Consider the following 13,346-nt stretch of genomic DNA (forward strand, 5'->3'; position numbering starts at 1 on the left):
TGCACTACGTTATCAGGAAGACTATTCCATACTCTGACTACACGCTGTGTAAAGAAGTGCTTCCTTAAATCCAGTTTGAAATGTTCTCCCGCTAATTTCCACCTATGGCCACGAGTTCTTGTATTTGAACTAATGCTGAAGTAACTATTCGGTTGAACAGCATCCAAACCTGTTAGAATCTTATAGACCTGGATCATGTCCCCCCTCAGTCTCCTTTGCTTGAGGCTGAACAGATTTAGCTCAAATAACCTTTCCTCGTATGACATTCCTCTAAGACCAGGAATCATTCTTGTGGCCCTACGCTGCACCTTTTCTAAGGCCGCTATGTCCTTTTTAAGATATGGTGACCAAACCTGTACACAATATTCTAGGTGAGGTCTCACCAAGGAATTGTATAATCTTAGCATTACCTCCCTTGACTTAAACTCCACACACCTGGAGATGTACCCCAACATCCTATTGGCCTTTTTTATTGCTTCCCCACACTGGCGAGAATGAGACATGGAAGCATCAACATACACACCAAGGTCTTTCTCATAATCAGCTACCTTTATTTCAGTAGGTCCCATAAAATACCTGTACTTTATATTTCTGCTCCCTACATGGAGTACCTTACATTTGTCTATGTTAAATTTCATCTGCCAGGTGTCAGCCCAGTCACTAATTAAATTAAGATCCCGCTGTAGCTGCTGAGCCGCTAGTTCAGTATCTGCTACACCACCCACCTTGGTGTCATCTGCAAATTTCACCAGTTTACTGTATATATTGGTGTCTATATCATTTATGTAAATTAGGAACAAAAGTGGTCCTAAAATTGAACCCTGCGGTACCCCACTATGAACGCAGGCCCACTGTGACATCGAGCCTCTTATAACTACTCGCTGCTTCCTATCCGTTAACCAGTTATCAATCCAAGTCGCTACAGTTCCTAAAATACCTGTCGCTTTGAGTTTAAGTGAGAGCCTCTTGTGGGGAACAACATCAAAAGCCTTTTGGAAATCTAAATAGATGACATCATAGGCCTTCTTATCATCAACTTCCTGAGTAGCTTCCTCAAAAAACTCCAACAGATTTGTTAAACAGGATCTACCTCTCCTAAATCCATGCTGGCTATCCCTCAAAATGTTATTTGAGTCCAGGTAATCTACCATTTTCTCTTTGATTATAGCCTCCATAACTTTACCAGTTATACAAGTTAGACTGATTGGCCTATAGTTTGACAAATTACTTCTATCCCCTTTTTTGAAAATGGGCGTTATGTTGGCATGCTTCCAATCAGAAGGTACCACACCTTCAGATAAGGATTTTTGAAACAGTAATGTAAAGGGTCGGCAAATAATATCCCTCATCTCTTTTAACACTATAGGTAAGATGCCATCAGGGCCCTGTGATTTATTTATTTTGAGCTTAGCTAGGCTTTGCAAAACATCAGCTTCAGTTATATATATATTAGTTATAGACGATGTTGAATTAGTAATAAGAACTGGTAAGTTACTAGTGTCCTCGACAGTGAATACCCGTGCAAAACTATCATTGAACTCATTTACTATGTCAATGTCGTTTTCAATTATAAGACCCTTACTATCCTGCAGATTAGTAATTTCAGCTTTTAGAGCTCTTTTAGAGTTAAAATACTGGAAGAAACTTTTAACGTCATCCTTAGCCTCCAATGCGATCTTCCTTTCGACATTCCTTTTAGCTCGTCTAATGTCATTTTTTAATTCAGCCTGTAGATTTAGATACTCTTGCTTTATTATGTCATCATCAGTTATTTTCCATCTCTGGAACAAAGCCCTTTTCCTCCTTACTTTATACTTTATGTCCCTATTAAACCACCTAGGTTGCAATTTCCTAGATTTATTCTTGCTAGAAACAGGTATGAAGTCCTCTTGTACTTGCAATAATGTGCTTTTAAAAAATTCCCATGCCTCTTCAACAGTTTTGTTATTTAACTCCATCCAGTTCACGGTTTCTAGTTTTAATCTCATACAATTGAAGTTAGCCTTCCTAACATTATATATTTTTGATTTGGACTTTGCTCTTCGGGCACTAAACTTAACCTCAAATTTAACCATGTTATGATCGCTACTGTCAAGTGGTTCTAAAACATCTAATTTACCAATCCTGTCCTGGTTATTAGACAAAACAAGATCAAGAATGGCATCTCCCCTGGTAGGGGTGTTAACAAACTGAGTAAAAAAACAATCCTGTACTAATTCCACCATCTCAAGTTCATTTTCAGAAGAGCCAGCAACAATGTCCCACTGTATCCCCGGTAGATTAAAATCACCCATAACTACCACATCATTTTTATTGCTCATAATCCTAATATCACTGTATAACAATCTGCTTTCCTCAGCAGCTACATTGGGTGCTCTGTAACAAACACCGACAATTAGGCTATTTGAGTTTGTAGCATCTAATTTTACCCATATAGCTTCCGTACTTTTACTTATATCAGTAAGCTCCCTTGCCTGCAAGATTTCCTTTACATATACTGCAACACCACCTCCCTTCTTACCTATACGGTCTTTACGGAACAATGTGTAACCATCCATATTATATTCTTGTCCATCCTTATCACTCAACCACGTTTCAGTTATTGCTATAATATCATAAGAGTCCGATGAGATAAGAGCCTCTAAATCATGAATTTTATTCCTAATACTCCTGGCGTTTAAATACAGACAACAAAGGGTAGGCTTATTACAGTGCCTACTTATAATATGATTTTTTTGGGCTTTCCGTTTCCCCCCAGTTACATACTTAACTAACCTCCCTGCCCCCCCAGTCCCTAGTTTAAACATTCCTCAACTACTCTACAAATACGCCTTCCCAGTACACTGGTTCCCCTCCGGTTCAGATGCAACCCATCCGGCTTGAACAGGTCCCACCTGTTCCAGAAGGTCCTCCAGTGCCCCATAAACCTAAACCCCTCTTTCCTACACCATCCTTTTAGCCACGCATTTAATCTCCTTATCTCAGCTAACTTAGCCTCACTTGCGCGTGGCACGGGGAGTATTTCGGAAAATACCACCATGGACGTTCTGCTTCTAAGCTTATTGGCGACTTCTATAAATTTATCCTGCAGAACAGCCCTTCTACCCTTGCCTATGTCGTTGGTGCCAACATGCACCACAACAACTGGATCCACCCCAGCTGGGGCCAAAAGCTTGTCCACACGATCTGGAAGGTCTCCTACCTGGGCACCAGGCAGGCAAGACACCGTACGGGACCCTCTATCACGCGTGCACACATAACTGTCTACTCCCCTAATAATTGAATCCCCCACTACCACAACCTCCCTCTTTCTGGGGGGAGGGGGCTCCTCAGTGCCCAAGGGCCCACCTGCTTCCCCAGTCCCTTCCGGCTCTAAAGCTGGAAGCACCTGAAACCTGTTAGACACAGACACCTCAGGTGATGCCGCCTCTGTAACGTGTGTACGCCTTTTCCTGCGTCTACGACCTACGGTCACCCAGCTCTCTCGACCTCTCTGCTCTTCATTCTCCCTCCCCCCCGTTAGTGGCGTACACACCGTCTCCCTAAACGGCGTATCAACTAGCTCATCTAACTCACTGTTGCATTGGATGCGAGCCAGTTGCTCCTCAAGGTCGCGAACCTTGACCATGAGTGAGTCCACTAGCTTACATCGCTCGCAGATGAAGTCCGACTGGACACTAACGTCCAGAAGGGCAAACATCTTGCAAACGCAACACTGAGCTGGCCCCATAATTAACTAACTCACTATGACCCCGTACTCCCAGCCCAGTAAATTTATATAGTGTATTTAACTATAAAGATTAATTTGCGTAACAATAAATGCAGTAACGTGCGGAGTACACTAAAATAAGTTATTACTTGTGTTAAAACGGAACTTTATTATTATTTTATTAAAAATTTTAAACCTGATAAACTTACTACTACTTACCAGAAGAACTTCTGCCTGAACCAAGTATGAACTAAAAACAAGGCGAAATCGAAGTTGCTCTTGGGAGGTCGAAAAACCACAAAAACCCCCTCACAGCAGGCTACTGCCGGAGCGGGAAAAAAGTGGAAAATGTCCTCCCGGCCCCGACTGGCGACCGAGCAAAGCTCAGGAGCAACTGTCCTTTTCCGACGCTTGGTAGCGATACCGACGTTAGATGTTATTAGTTATAATCGCCCCGCGGGTGTTTGTTACGGAGTTTAAACGCGGACAGAAAAACGCCGCGCACGCGACACCCGCAGCTCTTCTGTCGGTAATAATCGCGCTGTTGATTAACAGACAGGACAGACAAGCACTCACGCTGACCGAAATAAGAACAATAAATAGAAATAAACAGCCACCCACGTAAACAGGTAAAGCACACAAACACTCAAAACACTCCAAAAAAACAATCCCAAACAATCGCTGCAGCTCAACACCACTCTCTCGCAGCAATCGCAGCAATCCCAGCAATTAATAGTGCTTTAGTGTCTGGTATAGTCCGGCCTTCGTCCTCTCCTGCAGGCGCAGGGTTCTTCTTCGTAGAGAAGAAGGATGGGTCCCTCCGGCCTTGCATTGACTACCGTGGGCTGAACCAGATCACCGTCAAGAACCGATATCCCTTGCCCCTGTTATCCTCAGTCCTTGATGTGCTTCAGGGGGCTAGCTGGTTCACTAAACTCGACCTACGGAGCGCCTATCATCTAGTTAGGATCCGTGAGGGGGATGAGTGGAAGACCGCTTTTAACACGCCCTCTGGACACTACGAGTATCTCGTTATGCCGTTTGGTTTGACTAACGCACCGGCCGTGTTCCAGGGATTGATTAACGATGTTCTACGAGATATGCTACACAAGTTTGTTTTTGTTTACCTGGACGACATTTTGATATTTTCCCGGTCCGAACAGGATCACGTTATACATGTGCGTGAGGTCCTCCAACGCTTATTGGTTAATAAGCTGTTTGTCAAGGCAGAGAAATGCGAGTTTCACCAGCAGTCGATCTCCTTCCTGGGGTTTATACTCGGGGAGGGTTCGATACAGATGGATCCGGAGAAGATCAGAGCCGTCGCAGAATGGCCTCGTCCCCTCAACCGGAAGGAGGTACAACGTTTTTTGGGTTTCGCTAATTTCTACAGACGTTTCATTAGAGGATACAGCACCGTTGTGGCTCCTCTTACGACTCTCACCTCCACCAAGGTCCACTTCCAGTGGTCCCCAGCAGCTGAGCAGGCATTCCTGACGCTACGCAGGAGTTTCACCTCTGCTCCTGTTCTCCAGATCCCCGATCCCACTCGACAGTTTGTGGTGGAGGTGGACGCATCCAGCACAGGAGTAGGTGCCATCCTTTCCCAGCGAGTTGCGACAGATAAGAAGATGCATCCTTGTGCTTTCTTTTCCCACAAGCTGACCCCCGCCGAAAAGAACTATGATATCGGTAATCGGGAGTTGCTGGCAGTCCGGCTGGCCTTGGAGGAGTGGCGGCAATGGCTAGAGGGCACCAGAGACCCTTTCCTGATCCTCACGGACCACAAGAACCTTGAATACCTTCAAACGGCGAAGCGACTCAATGCCCGCCAGGCTAGGTGGTCGCTGTTTTTCAATCGTTTTAATTTCCATATCACTTTTAGGCCAGGCGCCAAGAACCGCAAGCCTGACGCCCTGTCACGGCTGTATGGAGAAGAGGGCTCCCAAGAGTGTCCGGGACCTATTCTGCCGGAGAGCCGCTTCATCGGAGCAGTGTCCTGGGGGGTTGAGGAGGCCGTCCAGGCTGTCCAACAGTTCATCCAGTCACCGGGGGGTTGTCCGCCTAACCGGCTATTTGTCCCTGACTTCCTGCGTTCCCGGGTCCTCCAGTGGGGACATGACTCCCTCTTGGCCTGCCATCCTGGCGTACATCGCACCCGGGCACTTCTTGGACAGCGCTTCTGGTGGCCTTCCATGCTGCAGGACATCCGGGGGTATATCGCGGCCTGTCCAGTGTGCGCTCGCAATAAGACTCCTTCCCGGGCTCCAGCAGGTCTATTGCAGCCTCTTTCTGTTCCCCGACGCCCCTGGTCTCATATCTCATTAGATTTCGTAACAGGCCTTCCCCCTTCCAGGGGTTTCACTGGAGTTCTCATGATTGTGGACCGCTTCTCTAAGTCCGTACATTTTGTTCCAATTCCAAAGCTGCCTTCGGCCCTAGAGACGGCTAAGTTATTAGTGGACCACGTCTTCCGGTTGCATGGTCTACCTTCCGACATTGTCTCTGATAGGGGTCCACAGTTTGTTTCCAGATTCTGGAAGGAGTTCTGTAGGCTGCTTGGTGCCACCGCTAGTTTGTCCTCCGGATTCCACCCACAGTCCAATGGACAGACAGAGAGGGCCAACCAGGACCTGGAACGGATGTTACGTTGTATGGCCTCACACTCACCTGAATCCTGGAGTGGTTTCCTTTCCTGGGTGGAATACGCCCATAATTCCTTGCCTGTCTCCTCCACGGGTATGTCTCCATTCCAGTGTTGTGTTGGGTATCAACCTCCCTTGTTCCCGGCCCTGGAAGAGGAGGTTCTGGTCCCATCCGTCCACCGTTTTCTTCGTCGTTGTCAACGGACCTGGAACAGGGCCAGGTCCATCCTGCTATGTGCCCGTAAGCGCATGGAGGCTTATGCCAACCGCCGCAGGGCTCGGGCTCCTGCTTTCCGTGTGGGCCAGAGAGTTTGGTTGGACGCTAGGAACCTTCCTCTACGGGTTCCGTCTCGGAAGTTGGCTCCCCGGTTTGTTGGTCCCTTCCCCATCACCAAGGTTGTTGGTCCCTCGGCGTTTCGTCTTCGTCTTCCAGCGACCATGCGGCGAGTCCACCCGACCTTCCATGTCTCCCTTCTGAAGCCCCATGCGGTCAGTCCCCTGGCTTCTCCTGCTTTGCCTCCTCCTCCGCCCAGGTTAGTCGACGGCGGGGAAGTGTACACTGTCCGTCGCTTGCTGGACGTCCGGCGAAGGGGTCGTGGTCTTCAGTATCTGGTCGACTGGCAAGGGTACGGCCCCGAGGAACGGTCCTGGGTTCCGGCTCGGCACGTCCTGGATCCGTCTCTGATCTCCGACTTCGACCGTCGTCGTGCCGGTGGTCCTGTTCGCCCGCCAGGTGGCGGTCGTGGAGGGCGGGGTACTGTCATGGATCGCTCTGGGGAAGCTCCTATGACATCACGCAGGGTTCTCCCGCCACGCCCCCAGGATTTCCCTAGACGGAATCAAGCAAGCGGCCGGAGCGCTTCTCCCACACCGATCCCGTGAACCGGCAAGACCGGTTACCGTATGCCCTCCTCCTCCAGCTGATACCAATCGGAGCGATTAAGAGGCTTTTTATTCACTTTTGGCTCGTCAGCCAAACGCGAGATCTTCTGCCTTGGTTGCGAATTTCGAGCGTTATTCCCTGCCTGTCTGTACCTCTGCCTGCCTGTATCCCTGACTTCTGTTCTGTTTTCTCGACCACCGATTCTTCGCCTAGCCCTCCTACTACCGACGCCGATCGCCTGACCTCCTGCCTGTCCCCGGATTTCGAGCCCTGTCTACTCCCCTGGATACCGACGCCGATCGCCTGACCTCCTGCCTGTCCCCGGATTTCGAGTCCTGTCTACTCCCCTGGATACCGACGCCGATCGCCTGACCTCCTGCCTGTCTCTGGATTCCGAGTCCTGCCTATTCCCAAGATTCTGACGCCGATCGCCATATCCCTGCCAGTTTTTTCCCATAACTTTTGGACAATAAAACTTTTCCCCTTGGGCAGATCCGCTTCCGCGTCCTCCTTACTTTTCCGTCTGCGCCCTACCTGACAATATGTTTTTCCATATAGGGTCAGATAGATTTGTTCAAATGGTAATGATATACACTAACCTAAAGGATTATTAGGAACACCTGTTCAATTTCTCATTAATGCAATTATCTAATCAACCAATCACATGGCAGTTGCTTCAATGCATTTAGGGGTGTGGTCCTGGTCAAGACAATCTCCTGAACTCCGAACTGAATGTCAGAATGGGAAAGAAAGGTGATTTAAGCAATTTTGAGCGTGGCATGGTTGTTGGTGCCAGACGGGCCGGTCTGAGTATTTCACAATCTGCTCAGTTACTGGGATTTTCATGCACAACCATTTCTAGGGTTTACAAAGAATGGTGTAAAGGGAAAAACATCCAGTATGCGGCAGTCCTGTGGGCGAAAATGCCTTGTTGATGCTAGAGGTCAGAGGAGAATGGGCCGACTGATTCAAGCTGATAGAAGAGCAACTTTGACTGAAATAACCACTCGTTACAACCGAGGTATGCAGCAAAGCATTTGTGAAGCCACAACACACACAACCTTGAGCCGGATGGGCTACAACAGCAGAAGACCCCACCGGGTACCACTCATCTCCACTACAAATAGGAAAAAGAGGCTACAATTTGCACAAGCTCACCAAAATTGGACAGTTGAAGACTGGAAAAATGTTGCCTGGTCTGATGAGTCTCGATTTCTGTTGAGACATTCAAATGGTAGAGTCAGAATTTGGCGTAAACAGAATGAGAACATGGATCCATCATGCCTTGTTACCACTGTGCAGGCTGGTGGTGGTGGTGTAATGGTGAGGGGGATGTTTTCTTGGCACACTTTAGGCCCCTTAGTGCCAATTGGGCATCGTTTAAATGCCACGGCCTACCTGAGTTCACTGTACTACAATGGCCCCCACAGTCACCAGATCTCAACCCAATAGAGCATCTTTGGGATGTGGTGGAACGGGAGCTTCGTGCCCTGGATATGCATCCCACAAATCTCCATCAACTGTAAGATGCTATCCTATTAATATGGGCCAACATTTCTAAAGAATGCTTTCAGCACCTTGTTGAATCAATGCCACGTAGAATTAAGGCAGTTCTGAAGGCGAAAGGGGGTCAAACACCGTATTAGTATGGTGTTCCTAACAATCCTTTAGGTGAGTGTAGATTCAGCGCCCAAAAGTTTCATTTAACCACTGGTGTACCAGTACATCCAGTGCAGGTAGGTCATTACTTTCTGGTACACAGAACTGACCCCTCTTTGTTTTGTCTTCAGAATACCAGGAATATTTCTTATGTACTGACAGAAAATAATAAGGGGGAGGAGTATCAGCAACTGGTACTGGATAAAAAGGTGAGTTCCTGCACCTGGTACTGAATAATAACGGGAGAACCTGCACCTGGTACCGAATAACGAGGGGAGTACTGGCAGCTGGCACTGAAGAACAAGGGGAGAACTGACACCAGGTACTTAACAACAAGGTCAGTACCAGCACCTGGTACTGAATAATACGGGGAGAACCGGCACCTGATACTGAATAATACGGGGAGTACCGGCAGCTGGCACTGAAGAACAAGGGGAGAATCGGCACCTGGTACTGAATAACAAGGGGAGTACCGGCAGCTGGCACTGAAGAACAAGGGGAGAATCAGCACCAGGTACTGAATCACAAGAGGAGAACTGGCATCTGGTGTTGAATAATGAGGGGAGAACCAGCACCTGGTACTGAATAACGAGTGGAGAACCAGCACCTGTTTTTTCCACTTCAAGCACTGAGTACACCCAATGAAAGTTTTGAATCAAAAGCACACAAGAGGTTAAAGATTAGATTTTGCTCTTTTGGTATTTGTCAAAGTGCTCTTCTTTGGGGATTTAAGTTTAGTGCCCGAAGAGCAAAATCCAAATCAAAAATATATAATGTTAGGAAGGCTAACTTAAATTGTATGAGATTAAAACTAGAAACCGTGAACTGGATGGAGTTAACTAACAAAACTGTTGAAGAGGCATGGGAATTTTTTAAAAGCACATTATTGCAAGTGCAAGAGGACTTCATACCTGTTTCCAGCAAGAATAAATCTAGGAAATTGCAACCTAGGTGGTTTACTAGGGAAATAAAGTATAAAGTAAGGAGGAAAAGGGCTTTGTTCCAGAAATGGAAAATAACTGATGATGACAGAATAAAGCAAGAGTATCTAAATCTACAGGCTGAGTTAAAAAATGACATTAGACGAGCTAAAAGGAATGTTGAAAGGAAGATTGCATTGGAGGCTAAGGATGACGTTAAAAGTTTCTTCCAGTATTTTAACTCTAAAAGAGCTCTAAAAGCTGAAATTACTAATCTGCAGGATAGTAAGGGTCTTATAATTGAAAACGATATTGATATAGTAAATGAGTTCAATGATAGTTTTGCACGGGTATTCACTGTTGAGGACACTAGTAACTTACCAGTTCTTATTACTAATCCAGCATCGTCTATAACTAATATATATATATAACTGAAGCTGATGTTTTGCAAAGCCTAGCTAAGCTCAAAATAAATAAATCACAGGGCCCTGATGGCATCTTACCTATAGTGTTAAAAGAGATGAGGGATATTATTTGCCGAACCTTAACTTTACTGTTTCAAAAATCCTTATCTGAAGGTGTGGTACCTTCTGATTGGAAGCATGCCAACATAACGCCCATTTTCAAAAAAGGGGATAGAAGTAATTTGTCAAACTATAGGCCAATCAGTCTAACTTGTATAACTGAAAAAAAAAATTATATAGACACCAATATATACAGTAAACTGGTGAAATTTGCAGATGACACCAAGGTGGGTGGTGTAGCAGATACTGAACTAGCGGCCCAGCAGCTACAGCGGGATCTTGATTTAATTAGTGACTGGGCCGATACCTGGCAGATGAAATTTAACATAGACAAATGTAAGGTACTTCCTGTAGGGAGCAGAAATATAAAGTACAGGTATTTCATGGGACCTACTGAAATAAAGGTAGCTGACTATGAGAAAGACCTTGGTGTGTATGTTGATGCTTCCATGTCTCATTCTCGCCAGTGCGGGGAAGCAATAAAAAAGGCCAACAGGATGTTGGGGTATATCTCCAGGTGTGTGGAGTTTAAGTCAAGGGAGGTAATGCTAAGATTATACAATTCCTTGGTGAGACCTCACCTAGAATATTGTGTGCAGGTTTGGTCACCATATCTTAAAAAGGACATTGTGGCCTTAGAAAAAGTGCAGCGTAGGGCCACAAGAATGATTCCTGGTCTTAGAGGAATGTCATATGAGGAAAGGTTAGTTCAGCTAAATCTGTTCAGCCTCAAGCAAAGGAGACTGAGGGGGGACATGATCCAGGTCTATAAGATTCTAACAGGTTTGGATGCTGTTCAACCAAATAGTTACTTCAGCATTCATTCAAATACAAGAACTCATGACCATAGGTGGAAATTAGCGGGAGAACATTTCAAACTGGATTTAAGGAAGCACTTCTTTACACAGCGTGTAGTAAGAGTATGGAATAGTCTTCCTGATAACGTAGTGCAAGCTGAATCCTTGGGTTCCTTTAAATCAGAGCTAGATAAGATATTAACAACTCTGAGCTATTAGTTAAGTTCTGCCCAAGCGAGCTCGATGGGCCGAATGGCCTCCTCTCGTTTGTATAGCTCTTATGTTCTTAAGTAAGTTAGTGGTTCATTTATTGTTAGTTGCTGTAATGTTGCGCTGCTTTATTTGTTTAATCATCCAGTCTGTGAAGAGATTTTTTTAGGGTGGCACATGCCCCTGAGGCTATCCCATTTGTGCGCCCCTCCGCAATACCTCTGCGCCCCCTAGTTTGGGAACCACTGTGCTAGTTCATGGATATGCCACAAATCATTTCTCTTTGTCATCTTGACCAATCTAAAACATAACTGAGCTTATAAAATTGATAGGGGGAAAACCGTTCTGTTCTGAATAGAGTTGCCTTTCGTCCTACACGTTAGGGGGATCATCCCATATTGAAAAATAAAATACCGTTTCTCTTTTTGAAGCAATATGGGACATAATTTGTCCTGTATTTTCGGAATGGGCGATCGATTCCCTCTGACTCGGCTAGTTTTGTCTCGTATAGGTAATCTCATCCCCGTCACAAGTAGGTGCGGGGATCTATGACTGTCCTTCCTCCAGAGGAAATCATTAAAAAAATTAGAATAACTTTCACATAACAGCTGGGGATTTTCGGCTATTTCAAAAAAAATCTGGCCTGAAGTGTTACAGAGCCTGTGGTAACGGCGCGCAAGGATCGGACAGAGTTCACTTAAGAAGCAAGCTCAGACACACACAGCAATCGCGAACACACCAAGCGACACACAGGGGCCATTTACAATATCCCAGCTTTCTCCGGCGCTAAAATATTAACTTAAAATTTGTGCCAATATTATCTAGCAAAACATTTCCATACTTATTTGCCAGATACTTGGGACAGGTAAGCAGTGTTACAGTTGGCATTTCTTTTCTGCAGTCTATTTCCCAACTGTTTGTCCTGTACCACAAGCTATCCAGGGATCAATTTATACAGGATGCCAGTGCAAAGCATCACGTGCACAAACACACAATTATGCAGATATTCGCACGCCATTTTGCTAAATGCCAGAACTTTCCTGTCTGCTCAAAAGCCAACCACGAAGGGATTCGAACCCTCAATCTTCTGATCCGAAGTCAGACGCCTTATCCATTAGGCCACGTGGTCACAGAAAACAATCCCTTGATTGAAATAAATGCAGGGTAAATTATCTGTCATGTATTATTTAATCAGGGTTGATGTGCGTGGCAGATGTACTGCAGCTGCAACAAAAATGTCGGCGCATCTGCACCTTTTGCCAAAATTATTCAATGCGAACTTTAAGTGAACTTTAAAATTACTAAGTGACCATTTCTAAAACTTTGAGCACCTGCCCCTCAAAAAGTTTATCCACATTGTTCTTTGCTGCTGTATGGAAATGTATCCCTCCTGGGATCAACGAAGCATATGTTATCTTATATATTCTGGAAGTATTTCGTATTTCGACTGCGAAATTTCCTCAAAAAACAGAAAATTTAAGCGAGACTGCATGTGCAAAAGATGCATCTCAATCCCAAGATTACCATTAATAATGGCTCAATAATGTTCCTATCTAGAAAAGGGGGACCCTGCAGAGAAATTTGGGAACCACTGAACTAGCGAAACTCAATACATGTGAATCTTATGTAATGACAAACCAATCTTAGAACTCAAATAACAGGAACATAAACATAAGTTAATATAATACCTGTTTAACTTGCAAAAGCTAATGGGGAGAATTACCACGTGAGTCCTAAATAGTAAGAATACCATTAAAAATGAACACATATAATCATACACTTTATTTAATGTAAGGTTTCCAAACGTCATTATAACTAATTTTTTTACTTTCAAATTGACTAGAGTACAATTTCAAATAAAAGCGTCAGACTCGAAAAACAGGACATTGTCTATATAGTACCCATACGGGTGCACACATCGGTTACTCAAGTTCTGAAATTTCTCTCGATGGGTCACTGCCCTCTTGCTGTATCGTGAAGTGCAATTAGGAACGAAAAA

General features: G+C 45.2%; 1 non-coding gene across 1 annotated transcript; it reads right to left on the reverse strand.

Annotated features, from left to right (window-relative positions):
• Positions 1-12,403: 12,403 nt before the first annotated feature.
• On the reverse strand, positions 12,404-12,476 carry trnar-ucg (transfer RNA arginine (anticodon UCG)). The gene has a single exon. It is a non-coding gene; the product is annotated as a tRNA-Arg (tRNA).
• Positions 12,477-13,346: the final 870 nt, after the last annotated feature.

Source organism: Paramormyrops kingsleyae, chromosome 16 (genome assembly GCF_048594095.1).
Source record: "Paramormyrops kingsleyae isolate MSU_618 chromosome 16, PKINGS_0.4, whole genome shotgun sequence".
NCBI classification, from domain to species: domain Eukaryota; kingdom Metazoa; phylum Chordata; class Actinopteri; order Osteoglossiformes; family Mormyridae; genus Paramormyrops; species Paramormyrops kingsleyae.